General features: G+C 38.6%; 1 protein-coding gene across 6 annotated transcripts in view; it reads left to right on the top strand.

The window, feature by feature from the left end:
- Cdh11 (cadherin 11) overlaps positions 1-12,740 on the top strand; it is a 158,278-nt gene that overhangs the window by 50,935 nt on the left and 94,603 nt on the right. Inside the window, exon 1 of one of the 6 annotated variants that reach the window (XM_013119492.3) lies at positions 2,653-2,781. The exons of the other annotated variants lie outside the window; for them this stretch is intronic. The gene's annotated coding sequence lies outside the window, so the exon portion shown is untranslated. Of the gene's footprint in view, positions 1-2,652; positions 2,782-12,740 lie in introns of those variants that run through there. 6 annotated transcript variants of the gene reach the window in all.

The following is a 12,740-nucleotide window of genomic DNA, read 5'->3' as shown; positions in this document are numbered from 1 at the left end:
ATAAAATAATGTAATTTGTTTTATCCATTTGGGTGGACTAGAATGAGACTATTAAGGAATCACTTTATTTATGAAGTGCTTAACATCACATCAGTTACTTCATTCTGAGTCAGACTGCCAAAGCTTTGATGTTTTATTTCTGTAATGAAAGAAAGTCCTTGAAATACGCATAGGGAAAAATTTAGAAATAGTCAATATCAGGATGTTATGGTTATTTTTCCCATATCTTATAATACAAGTAATTGAGATAACTTCAACACAAGAAGCCTCCATGGTTACTAGAAGCATTTCCCTGTTCCTGAAATTGAGTGACATTTCTGCTAGGAGTCAAAATAATACATACAATGCAGGATTAAGCTATTAAAAAATAACCTTGTCTTTAAAATCTATTTCCCATAAACAAACTGGAAGACAGATCACTGATTACATTAAAAGCTTTTGCCTATTTCCAGGTCAGATCTGTAAAGATTAGTCCTTTAATGAGGTAGCAGGGTTTTAGGCTAAGAGTCTAAGAGAGGATATGATAATGGGCTGGGTTCTATGTGAGGGCAGAGAAACTTTTATTATTAACTAAGCTTGCATCATAATTTGGCAGGCTGCTGGAGAGTCTTCTTAGACCACTAAAAATAGACAGTCTCTTAGATCTAACCATGTCATTTTTTCACCTTGTCTTTTCTTTAGTCATTCTATTTTAGTAACCCTCCTTTTTTATGCTGAAGATCTTATCTGAGACCATCTACAGAAGAACCAAAGTCTATGTGATCATGCAGATTTGTGTACGTTTCACATGCTCCTTATAAGAGTCTAACATGAAGGGTGGCTAGTGAGCTGGCTTAGCAAATAAGGATGCTTGTTTCCAAACTTGATAGTCTGTGCTCATTCCCTAGTCCCCACATGATGAAAGGAAAATACTGACTTGCGAAAGTTGTTCTCTAATTCCCACATACACCATCCATACTCTGGCATGTGTATACTCACTCCCCCACGGCCACCCACACACACTACTATAGAAGATTCTATCATGCACAATAATTGTGACTGGCTGTCCACCCAAAGACATTATAAAACATATCAAACAAAGGCAAGCAACATGGAACCAGAGCACAATGTACTGCAGATTGACATGATTGCCAGTGCAAGCCAAACATGACAGCGCATGCTGAGTTAAACAAAACTGAAAGCCTAGCTAAAAGTGAAAAACAAACAAGTCTATAATATAGAGAAAATATCTTAACCCAAAATGCTAACATCTAAAAGCTGTAATGGAGAGAGCTTGTATGAATTAAACTAGAGGAAAAGTGGATGGGACCACCAGCTGTCTCTACCCCACCGTTGCCCTTATTGTAACCTCTGTGATATCTCTGGATTACCCAGACCTTTCTAGGTTCCATTTTAAAGTCACTAGATTATATCTCTGAGTTGCCATTTGGCTCATAGTTGCTGATATTTATGATGTCTCTTAAGTCTGAAGTCTGGGTCTCTGTGTGGTTACAGCAAACACAGCGTTATACAGTAATTGTTGCAGGAACAATAAGTCACATAGCGGATAGAGCCCCTTCATGTCTCCATAACTCTTCATAACTCCATACAGATAAGGTGATTTACTTGTGGTTGAGTTCAAAAGCACATATTTAAGGACAGAAGGTCTTATTGGCTGAGAACAGTTGCTGTGGATAGTACTTTGTATCAGCTGTTTGCAGGGCATGTGTGTCCTAGTGGAAATGGGTACTAGAAAAAAAATCGCAATCCACTCAGTTTCAAAAAGTTTCACATGTTCTCTGTGTCTTGGTCATCTTCTAGTTCTTGTCTGTTTACATGTTTAAGGAATGCTCTGAGGAAAAGTAACCTTCTTTGAGTCCCTAGTGAATTGTCTCATGTCTGGAACAAGGTAGATGCTGAAGTCATGCTCATGGATAAACTGAATGGTCCACATGGATGCTGCCTTTGTGGGGGATATGTGCAAGTGTGCTTGTGTGTGTCCACATAAATTCAATACTATCAGGAAGTATTTAACCCTGGTCTTAATGAACGAGGATTTTATGGAGAAGGGAGTGCTTTCTATACAGAGTAAAATACATGGAGGAAACATGGTGAACAACACAGCAAAACCAGGAGATAAGTGGATTGCTGGCACAGTCTAGCTCAGGTTATGCAGAAGGTCAGCTGAGGCTCACTTGGGAAGAGTCTCCCTGACGGAAGTGTGTACTGCATATCAGGAACAGGACCACTGGAGGAAGACTCCCTGGGGGTGAGTTCCTGTGAGCTATGTGTCTGGACTAAATCATCTTGTGTATTTTAGATATCTCTACTTTCAAATAGGGAAAATAACTGTGACAATCTATTAAAGCATGGCACTTCACATAAAGCAGGGTGTACAAAATAGGAGACTTAAAATAGGACATAGGCAGAAAGAGACTTTGATGTTTTGAAATTAAGAGTAGTATATGCAGGCATATATAGACATGTGAGTGTGCAGCAACTATGTGAGAATGGGCTTTGTTCTCTTGTCTTTCAGGCAACAAAATGATGCTCTGTATCCTTCTTATCTCCACTAACCCAAGCTCAACTCCATGTCCCCACATGCCAATCATGTGTGAGGTACCAAAATTCTGCCTTTGATGACGATGTTTGTTTTCAACGTGACTTGAAAAGAAATGGGATTAATAAAACAGTGACATCAACACCTAGGATGGCTGCAATCAGACTGAACCTGGTTGTGTATGTCTCTGTCCCTTTGAGTGACATAGCACTTGAAGCTGCATGACTTTTGCTAAGAACAAGGTTTGCATTAAAACCTTAGTCCAATTAATTTTGTCATTTTCCCCTTTATAACATCTAATTGTATAAAGCATGATGGTTATTTTGGTACCAAATGTGCCTTGTAGGTAGTCTTAAATTCCATATAGAATAAAGCAGGGCATTATAAATGTGCAAAATGAATGTTGAAGAAAGGAAAGCATGGGGAGAATTCTGGGCTCTGTAATTTCCAACCTCATATCTTCTTTATGAAGACCTAGTTTTCGTGATTTCTTAGACCATGCTCTCTACACATCACTAGGTCAGAACTGACATTGTCTCTGCTTATGTATTTTTTTCTTCCCCCCCCCCCTTGGAAGAGAACTGCCAATCTTCCCATTGGTCCTGCTAGATGTCTCACCTGACTTGTGATGCTAATGCAGCTAAGGCACACAGATTTGGGATTCAAGAAGCAGAATCTATGGCCATTCACATAGCTGCAGGATTTGCTCCTCTTGTACCCTCCTTCCATACCTCAGTTCCTATCCCCTAAAAGTAAACATGGAGTGATAGATAGACCAATATTCCTGAACTCTACAATCATTGTTTCTTTTATTATTTACTCAATATTGTGTTTCTCCTTTTCGTAAATATTTTTGAAGATAATTATATTGTTCTCGTTTTTGGGAAACTAGTGACTTGTTATAAAAAAATGAGGTATCCCATTCTTTAAAGAAGAGCAATGTAGCTGAATTCACTCAGAGCCCCAGGCTCCCTTCTCTCTTTGTCACAGAAAATCACTGAAAATAGTTTCTTTCTGCAGAGATCAAAATTCAAAGAATAGTGTAGGTAACTCTGTAAGTCTTGGTTAGCTGCCATTTAATGCCAGCAGTAATTGCTATTTGTTAAATCCCTATTGAATAAGCCATTGCACCAGTTTATTTTTATAGAGACTTTGTAGTGGAAAAATTATTTACGATAATATCAATTAATATTTAGAAAGCAATGTTTTCCTAAAAAATAGGAATATAATTTACAGAGCTCATCTCCTTTTTCTCAGCACATCTCTGTGAAGTTTATGCTAACTGTGTGACTGGTGAAGACACTGAGTACAAAGTCTTAGGACTGGTGAGACACAGAGTCCCAAATGAGAACCTTTTTGTATTTCTTGTTGAGATCTGTCTGTCACTATAACCAAAGCTTGGTACCTTCATTAATTCCTGCTTTCTGGAAATATAACTCCCTATCACCTTGCCTTCATAGTTTTTTCCATATGAGGTAACCTTTATAGATCATCTTTGTAATATTGAGCTTGGCCTGTGAACCCCCATGACTCATGCTGAACACTAGAGAAGCACAACTTGTAAGAAAACTGCTGCTGCTGGTGAATGTAGATTATTTTTAGCCAGGAGAACTGATGGTAATTCCATAAGAGGGATACTTACTTTCTCTCATATTTACCATGGCTTCTCGTGTCAAATTAACTTGGAAATTTATGGGATACGGGAAACACTGGTTTAAGTGCTTCCAAATATTAGAATATTAGAAATCAAATTATGAGCAGCATTTCTGCTGTGTATGTACAAATTTATATATAAGTTATCCATCAATCTAACATCTGTACATCAAATATCCATCTTGGACAGTTGTAAGCATCAAAGACAAGAATAGCACATTAGGAAAAGCTGAATTAAATCCAGCCTACCTCTCTTGGCTGAAGATGTAAGATGAAGCATTGAGTGAGCATTGCAGAAGAGGGACTTTAAGTAGCCTCCAACCTTTGACTTAAACAGAGCTCCTTCATATATGAGCAGGATTTCTTCTCTGTCATTCTATTGAGAGTGCAATGCAGCCATGTCCAATGACATAACACAGCTCTACAAAACGTTAAACATGTTTTGCTTTTTCTTCTTTCTTCTCAGTTCTTGACAATATTCATAAAATTGGGCATCACTTTTAACCAAACAAGAATTATAAAAGAAGAAAATGTCAGGTGTGGAATTTTGAGGATGCAAGTACCCCAGAGGTAAATCTTGGGGTAACCAGACTATATAATGCTTCCTATGAGAATAGTAGATTCTAGACATTGTCAAGTGATTCTTCTAGGCGCCTTCAAGAACAGCAAATGTATTCATACCAGTGAAGGATGGTATTCCACTAATAAAGTACTGTAGATCACAACTGAAACATGTTAGCAGCCTTGCTCACCAGCCCATCCTGAATAAATTTTGTGCACTTAAGGAACTGAGAGGAAGATCCAGAGCCCCCACTAGACTCCTTACCTTACTCATGTTACCCTTTAGTGGCCATGGCCAGAATCTTATTGTGTCTGAAGAAACTGTCATGCCTTCACTCACTGAAGTCCTTTTAAAAGTGTGGATACCTTTGTGAGAATGTGGTGTCAGGAATTCACTGCCCCTTTACCAGCTAACCTGATCAGATGCTGTTCACTATCACTTAGCTAGTTCCTTTGTAAACCCGGTAGACAATACCTAGCAAAGTAAAAAAGCTTCTCTTTATCCTTTTGAATTTGAAGACTCTTAGGAGTTCTCAAAGCTTTTTTTGTCACAGTATCAAAGAAGAGTTGACTAATGAGATATCTGTTTGCCTTTTACATTTTGCTTATTTTTATTTGAGAAGGAGTGAATATTAGAGGACAATATTGGGAGTCTGTTCTTTCTTCTTACTATGTGGATTTGGGGGAATGATCTCAGATCATGAGGCTTAGCCACAAGCAGTTTTACTTACTGAGCAATTTCTCATCAGCTGGTGATCAGTTTTTCACTGTGAAAGGATAGTCCTACTTCATTTTGAGAATCTTTATTGTATTTCTTTCTGAGCACCATGTCTCCAAAGGGAGTTCCCTCCTAACTTATCTTAAGTCAGTCACATTGCTATGGATACTACAGTATCCCTTTCCTCTGATGAGAAAGTAGTGACAGGCTGTGACAGGGCTAAAACACTGTATTGAGAGTGTTTGTCACAATGCCTCTCTGAACTTGAGCACTGGCATCTGCCTTATTACGAAGTTTGCTGATAATTTTAGATCTTCATTGTGTGAAGTTTTCCTGTGTCTGATCAAATATTAGAGACATTGTCTCTGGTCTTGAGCATGGTTAAAAGTTGGTTCTTCACTCTACTTGTGGGTTCCCTTGTCAGGTCACTTTCTCTGTGTATTACTGCAGCCTTGTAAACTAGTATTGTTCTTACTCATTTTTAAATGATACAGTGATCTATATCTTCAAATATTTGCCCTAATTTATATATAAAGAATACAGTTGAGTTGAGCAGTTAAATGGACTGCTGTAGAATGAAACAGCTTGTTCCTGAATCCTAGACTTCCTGTTTCTTTCTTTCCTTTTTTTTGCACTGTGATTGATGGGCACTTCATACATCTCTTTTGCACCCTAGTTTCTTGCCTATGAAATAGAGGGAGTATATTAACTGACTTTAAGAATCATACATATATATACATATGAACATATATGTATATACACATACACACATATATAATGCATAATATATATGTATATATAGCATAAGGAAAGTACTTAGCCCAGCACTCAATGAATTGCAAGCATTCAATAAATGTTATCAATTTTCAGTGCTTGTTTGGACTAAGCTGAGTCTAAGTAACTCATACCTAAAATTCCTTAGAGAGCTTATGCTATCTATTCATGACTGTGATCATATATCAATTCCCTACAGATTCTGAGATCCCTCACTTGGCAAGTAAAGCACTTGGGAAATATCGCTTATACTTTTCCAAATTCAATATTGGCACAAACACATGCATCTATTGTTAAACAGAAATTACCTGTTGTTTTTGCTACATTTTGCTACTAGCCATATCTTTTGACAAATGATAAACTCTGTCTCTGATTTTAATTATTTTAGGAGCCAAACCAATGAGTGTCATGTTCGATTGTCAAGGCTGAATAATTTGAGCTAAGTGCATATATCATTACAGTCCTTGAAAACTAAAGTTATTCCTGTCATCAAATGCATAAATGGGTAATATTTTTAGTCACACACATATGTATACATACATACAAACACAGTTTTGCTCTCTCAGTCTCTTACATATAAACGTATTTGTTCTCTTTCACTCTTTTTCCTATTGTCATTCATGGACTAGTGCAGTAAGTGAGCCCTGAAGAGGGTAAAAGTCTACTGACCCAAAGGAAAAATAATGAATTATAGTCTTCAGGTAGCTCATAGCTTCTCTGGGTACAAAGGTATGAAGGGTAGATAGTCACAGTAACAAAAAGTTCTTTCTCTTGAGATAAACAATAGGGTATGGTAAGGAACTCCAGTATAGTATGCTAGGAAGATCTTGGAGCTCTCTGAGTTAACATGAGGAAGTAAGATGAAGGTCTAGTGATGTTCTACCAACAGTGACAAAGAGTTTAGATGAAGGAATGGCATGCTCAGAAAGACACAGAGGCCATCATCTGCCATGTCAGTGAACACCAGCACACCTCATGCAGGATATACTGTGGGAAGTTAAAGCTGAGACAGACTCGACAATGAATAGGCTGTGCTAATGAGTGTGGACATTTCCTGACCTGATAAGAAACCACAGAATGGGGGCTCAAGAGATGACACAGTGGTTAAAAGTATTTGCTGCTCATGCAGTGGACCCTAGTTTGGTTTCCATTATGTCAAGCAGCACGTAGCTATCCACAACTCAAACTCCAAGGGAATTGATACCTCCTCTGATCCCTTCAGGAACCTGGATACATGTGGTACACACACAGACAAGCAGCTATATACACATGCACAGAAAATAACTATCAAAAAGGAAATCATTGAGTTTTTAAAAGATAGTTTTAGACACATATATTTATATTTTTAAATATATCCGTGTGTGTGTGTGTGTGTGTGTGTGTGTGTGTGTGTGTGTGTGTACACTGTATTTGTAGTTAGTGGCATATTTTCAAGTTATTTCCTTTATACCAGAGAGAGAAGTTAGCAAAATGAAACAAAGTATAGAAGAAGTTAAGCGGTGTTGTAGAAGACATAGGATCGTGTACACATGTTTGCTTTTTTACATAGGTAATTCTCCATTAAATTTTATTAATAAGCTGTATGGGTGTCTTAAACACTTTCCTTAAGTTTGATTATGTTACTTGTTGACTTTTGCTTATGTAAAAAAAAATACTGGCATTTTAGAGTAAGACTAAAATATACTGTCTTAAACAAATAATTTTAATTTAATTATTTTACCATGTCTTTAGGTTATATAACTACAGGAATATGTTCAGTGTCTCCTCCTGTCCAATTCCAAAGTTATTAGAATGGAATAGAAAGGGCAGGGCCTTTGGAGTCAGGGACACCGAGATTGGAATTTTCATTGTGCTAATTTGCCTGGTTATCTTGGACAAGTTATTGGCCTCTCTGAACTCGGTATCCTTTCTCTTTTGTGAAGTTCACATGAGATAAGCGAAGTCCCTCTGTGCCTTGCTGGGAGCATTAATTAAAAATAAATGCATGCAACAAACCCCAGCTTGTCCTGGGCAATAATATCAAGGATCTACAGTGTTTGGAGAATGATGCCAGATCATCTGATATGTAATTGTTAATCTGTTAAAGAGAGAAAGTGAAACTGTAGTTTGGGCAGGAACTTGTAATAACATGTAGAGGAGCAGGAGGCTACCTCATATGTTAGAATACTGTTTGTTTATTCATTTCTCAGAGATATTACAAAGACTGTGAATATTTATTTAGTTCTGCTCCCAATAGCCCTTCTAATAGGGAATTATTTGGGTACAACGAAAGACATTTGTAAATGCGGCTGATAAGGCTGCCACTGGACAAGGAGTGTTTTGTTGGACACAAGAATTCTATTATCCCTGGCTTCAGTTGTCAAGTGCCCAGGGAACCCAGAATTTATGGTGGCTGCACAATGGGCCTTTCAGAGCCCAGTGAGAGAGCTGTGAGATCCTGCTCCACCGCTTTTCAGGGCTTCTAATCTTTTTATCGGGCCAGGACAATGTCGGATTCAGCTGCTGCCTGAGCCCCCTGACTGTCCACTGGCCATCAGGTATTGTGCAATAATTACCATGGTGACAATAGACTCTCTTCTACGCCTGTCCATCGGCCCTTTAGAAAACAGCAAAGGTTGTCACTTTGTATTAGGTGCTTCTAAAGGCATGGCTTACTTAGGAAAATGACTAAAGGGACATAAAGATAATCGTGTTAAAAGATTCACTTAAAAGGCTGCTGTGTCAAATCCATTTTGAGCCCAGGAACTTTTTGTAAATAGTTTCTTGTAATTACAGTTAGTTTGAGGGCATCATCCCATGGTTCTAGCAGTGAGGAACCAGTCTGGGAGATTTCACAGGGGACATGAAACATGGGTTCCTGGAAGCCCGATCCACACATGGGAGCAGAGGACTAAGTTCAGTCCATGAACATCAAAGTGTTTTAACACTCTTTGAAATTGGGTTTTCTCACATGAAAACAATGGCAATGCTGATCTCACAGATGGTTATTAGCTACATGTTATATGATTGCAAACGTACTATACAAATGCTGATATGTCTACTGATGAGCTTTATGAAAACCAAATATACCATGAAATATCAAACCATAGCCATTGTAAAAACAAAATATGTACCTATATTTTTATAATCACAGCCTATAATTAATTGATGTTTTCAATTTATTCTTACCACTTTTCATGATAATTGTTTTTATCCATATTTTATAAATAGAGAAAGGCCCCAGGCAGTTACTGATTACCCAAACTCAATCTAGTTTTGCGCAGGCAAAACCTGAGCTTTAAGTCATATTTTTGCACAGTGCTTCTCCCTTTCTTCTAAAAATTCATAATCGAAAGGCTTATCTTATAAAATATGCTTCACCATATGGTTTGGGGACTTTGGCAATAACAAGAAAAAAAATAAACACCCAGTGGTGATTATTAATGGCGCTTAATCATCACTTTGACAATGTTGAGAACATGTAACACTCCAAAAAGCTGTAAGCTCCCATCTGTAGACACCTAGAGTGTGCTGCATTCACTGAGCCCCTTCTGCTGCTTGCTGAGCAAGAAAACCACAGAGCAGGATAAGCCACATGCCACTAGTCACTGCTTCTAGACCATAGTAAAGTGTAGTCTTGACAGCTGTTTCACAAACCTGTATTTTAACTCGCTTTTACAGTGATGGCATGCAAAAGCTTAGTCATCATTTGTTTTGATTGACTCCACTCCCATCCATCTTCAGTTCTTTGCTGCAAGCTTACAGCAAATGGAGAAAGTATCTTTGGACACCCAGCAGGAGCAGGCACTGCTTACACTGAGAAGTGGCGCAGGTGTTGGGGCTCTCAGAGCTTATGAGGAGCAGTGGACTTGTGGCAGCCTTGTCCAGTCCTGCTGTTTCCTTGCTGCATGCACTTGCACATTCAGCACAAAACTCAGTTTTTCTATCTGTAAAATGTGGTTGCACTACAATTTCCCCCATTTGCCTATCGTGCTTCCTGCTGCTGCTTTCCTATCAGCGCAGAGGCTGCACTTTAATCTGCTGCTGTTTCAGCCAGCAGTTGCAGCTCTGCAGTTACTGGCCTGCTTCTCTGGCAGTGGCCTGGCCACTCAGGCCTTAGCCTGGCTGAAATACTGTTCCCATAGGCACCAGCTTCATTTCTGCCACCAAATATAGCTTTTAATTAAATCTCTATCATTCTATATATCAATAAGACTCAGGAGTCAAAGGCTGCACTGAAAACCTGCTAGCTCAGATAGGTTGAGAAACAACTACTGGCCTTGTCTTTTCGCTGGTGTCTCCAAACAGAGAGCATCTTTATGCTCTGTCAAAACAACAACAACAACAACAAACTCATACCACACAAAATCCCTCCCTACTACTTCCTATACATCTCTCTATCATCATACAGACACCCAATGACTCTCTATGATTACTTTCTGTCAACTAGTTGTTAACTTTGCCTCCTGACCCAAGGTTGATTTTATTCAATTAATGCAAACTCAAATGAAAAGTCAGGATTCACAGTGCAGTCAAACAACACCACACCCCTCTATGGCAATGATTTCTTTCAGCCCTTGTTCTAGCTGTGACTTTTGTGGTCACAGTACATGCAGACATAGGACTGAAGATACTGATGCATGCATTAATGGAGTAAGTAGAAGAGGGTTACTTTAATATATTCTACACACTTTCATCCACTTCTCTGTCACCACAATGTGGTTGGTTTTTATCAGTATGATGTTGAATGTGCTTTTAGCATATACTTAGCCTTGTTGAGCTTATATTCTAGAAGAGGGCCTACATTAGAAATTGCTCAGTACTTAGGGGTCCTTATTGCATTTATAGAAGTCAGGTGTTCATCTCCTATAGCCCATGGCAGAAGGATTGGAACCTTCTGTAAGTCCAGTTCCAAGGGATGTAATGTACTTTACCAGTCTATGCAGGCACTGCCTCACAGCCAACCCACACATAGACATACAAATGCATACACACTCACACACATATATTTAAAAACATAAAGATAAAGTAGAAGAGTATCCACACATGGTTATCTATAAGCCAAGTCATTAGTTTTAGAGATCTGGAAAGGAAAGAAAAAGACATGAATGCGTGTAAGCCAAACCTTCACATTGGGTTACTTCTTAAGCTATTATTACTTTATTCATCCATCCATCCATCCATCCATCCATCCATCCATTATTTTTTGAGACCAGAAATCATGTTGAGGTCAAGGTTTCTGCCTTTACCTTTTTCTCCCCAGATTCCTGAGTGTAGGAATCACAGGCCTACACATCTATTTTTGTTGAGTGGTCTGACTTTGATATGTATGCATACTGCTTTTTCCTTCACACTTCAAGCCTGTAGCCTTCAGGTGTTCTTGCTCCTGATTTCTTTGTCTCTTAAATCATACATGCCATTTAATGCCTATGTTCCTAAGAGTTTTAGTCCTATGGGTTGGTGGCCATGCGCAGCAATGAAATGGGCTGCACTGTGTAGCTGCACTGGCAGGGGACACGAGTGACCCCTAGAATTGATACATGAAAGAGGAACATCTTAGAGCAAGTAGGGTATGAATGAGGCAAGGGTGGTTTCAGGAGAACAGAAGGCAACACATGATTCCAGGTCAGGGAGACATGGGATGTCTGCCAAAGGACAGAAAATGGGTGTTTTAATATGAATGCTTTTGCAGAAGGCAAAGCTGTAGAGAAAACCCTCACAGGCGGCTGAGACCCAGACACATTGCTAAAAGCTCAAATAACCGTTTCGAGTGTTCATATTTAATATGACATAGCTAGAACACAGCCCTTTCCCTAGAGCTCAAAGCTCCTCATTAGCAAAGTTTTACAGTTAACAGAATTCTAAATGCTTAGATAATGTGCCATCTTTTTGATTGTTTGTTTCTTCCAAAACTTCTCTGTAATCTTTGGATGAAAGGCCTTTCATATGGAAAAACCTGCACGGGGAAGAAGTCAGTCAAAGTGAATGCTCCAAAGTGCTTTCAGTAGATTTAATTGCAGTTTCACAGATAGTGGTAGCCACAGACCATACCATAGCATTATTATTCCAGAGAAGGAAGACAGAAGTAAAAGAGTTAGGACATTTGTCTGGTAGATTCTGACCATACCTCTCTTGTTCTTGGCTGTGGCCTACTGCAATAGTTTTAATCCACTGAGCGGGGCAGGGTGATAATAACAGTGGTATCTCAAATACAAGAGAATGTATTGTAGGTAATTTTGGAAAACGCCTTTTTGATACTGTTTATAACATTTTAGTAATCTACTGCTCATTAACATCCTATTCAGAAATATATTGATGGATAACAATTCATATTTACCTGCTACAGTGTTGAGAGTTGTGTGAACACATGTAGATACTAGGTTACTTGGAGTATCTCAGGTCATGCAATTGGATAAGTAAAGTTATGTAGATTTGAAAAGGTTGAAAATAAAAATTAACTTGTTCACATGGGCCTGGGGAAATCTCTCTCTCTCTCTCTCTCTCTCTCTCTCTCTC

Source organism: Mesocricetus auratus, unplaced genomic scaffold (assembly GCF_017639785.1).
Source record: "Mesocricetus auratus isolate SY011 unplaced genomic scaffold, BCM_Maur_2.0 Super-Scaffold_100714, whole genome shotgun sequence".
NCBI lineage: Eukaryota > Metazoa > Chordata > Mammalia > Rodentia > Cricetidae > Mesocricetus > Mesocricetus auratus.
The sequence above is the reverse complement of the archived record's forward strand: the minus strand, read 5'-3'. Positions and strand labels throughout refer to the sequence as shown.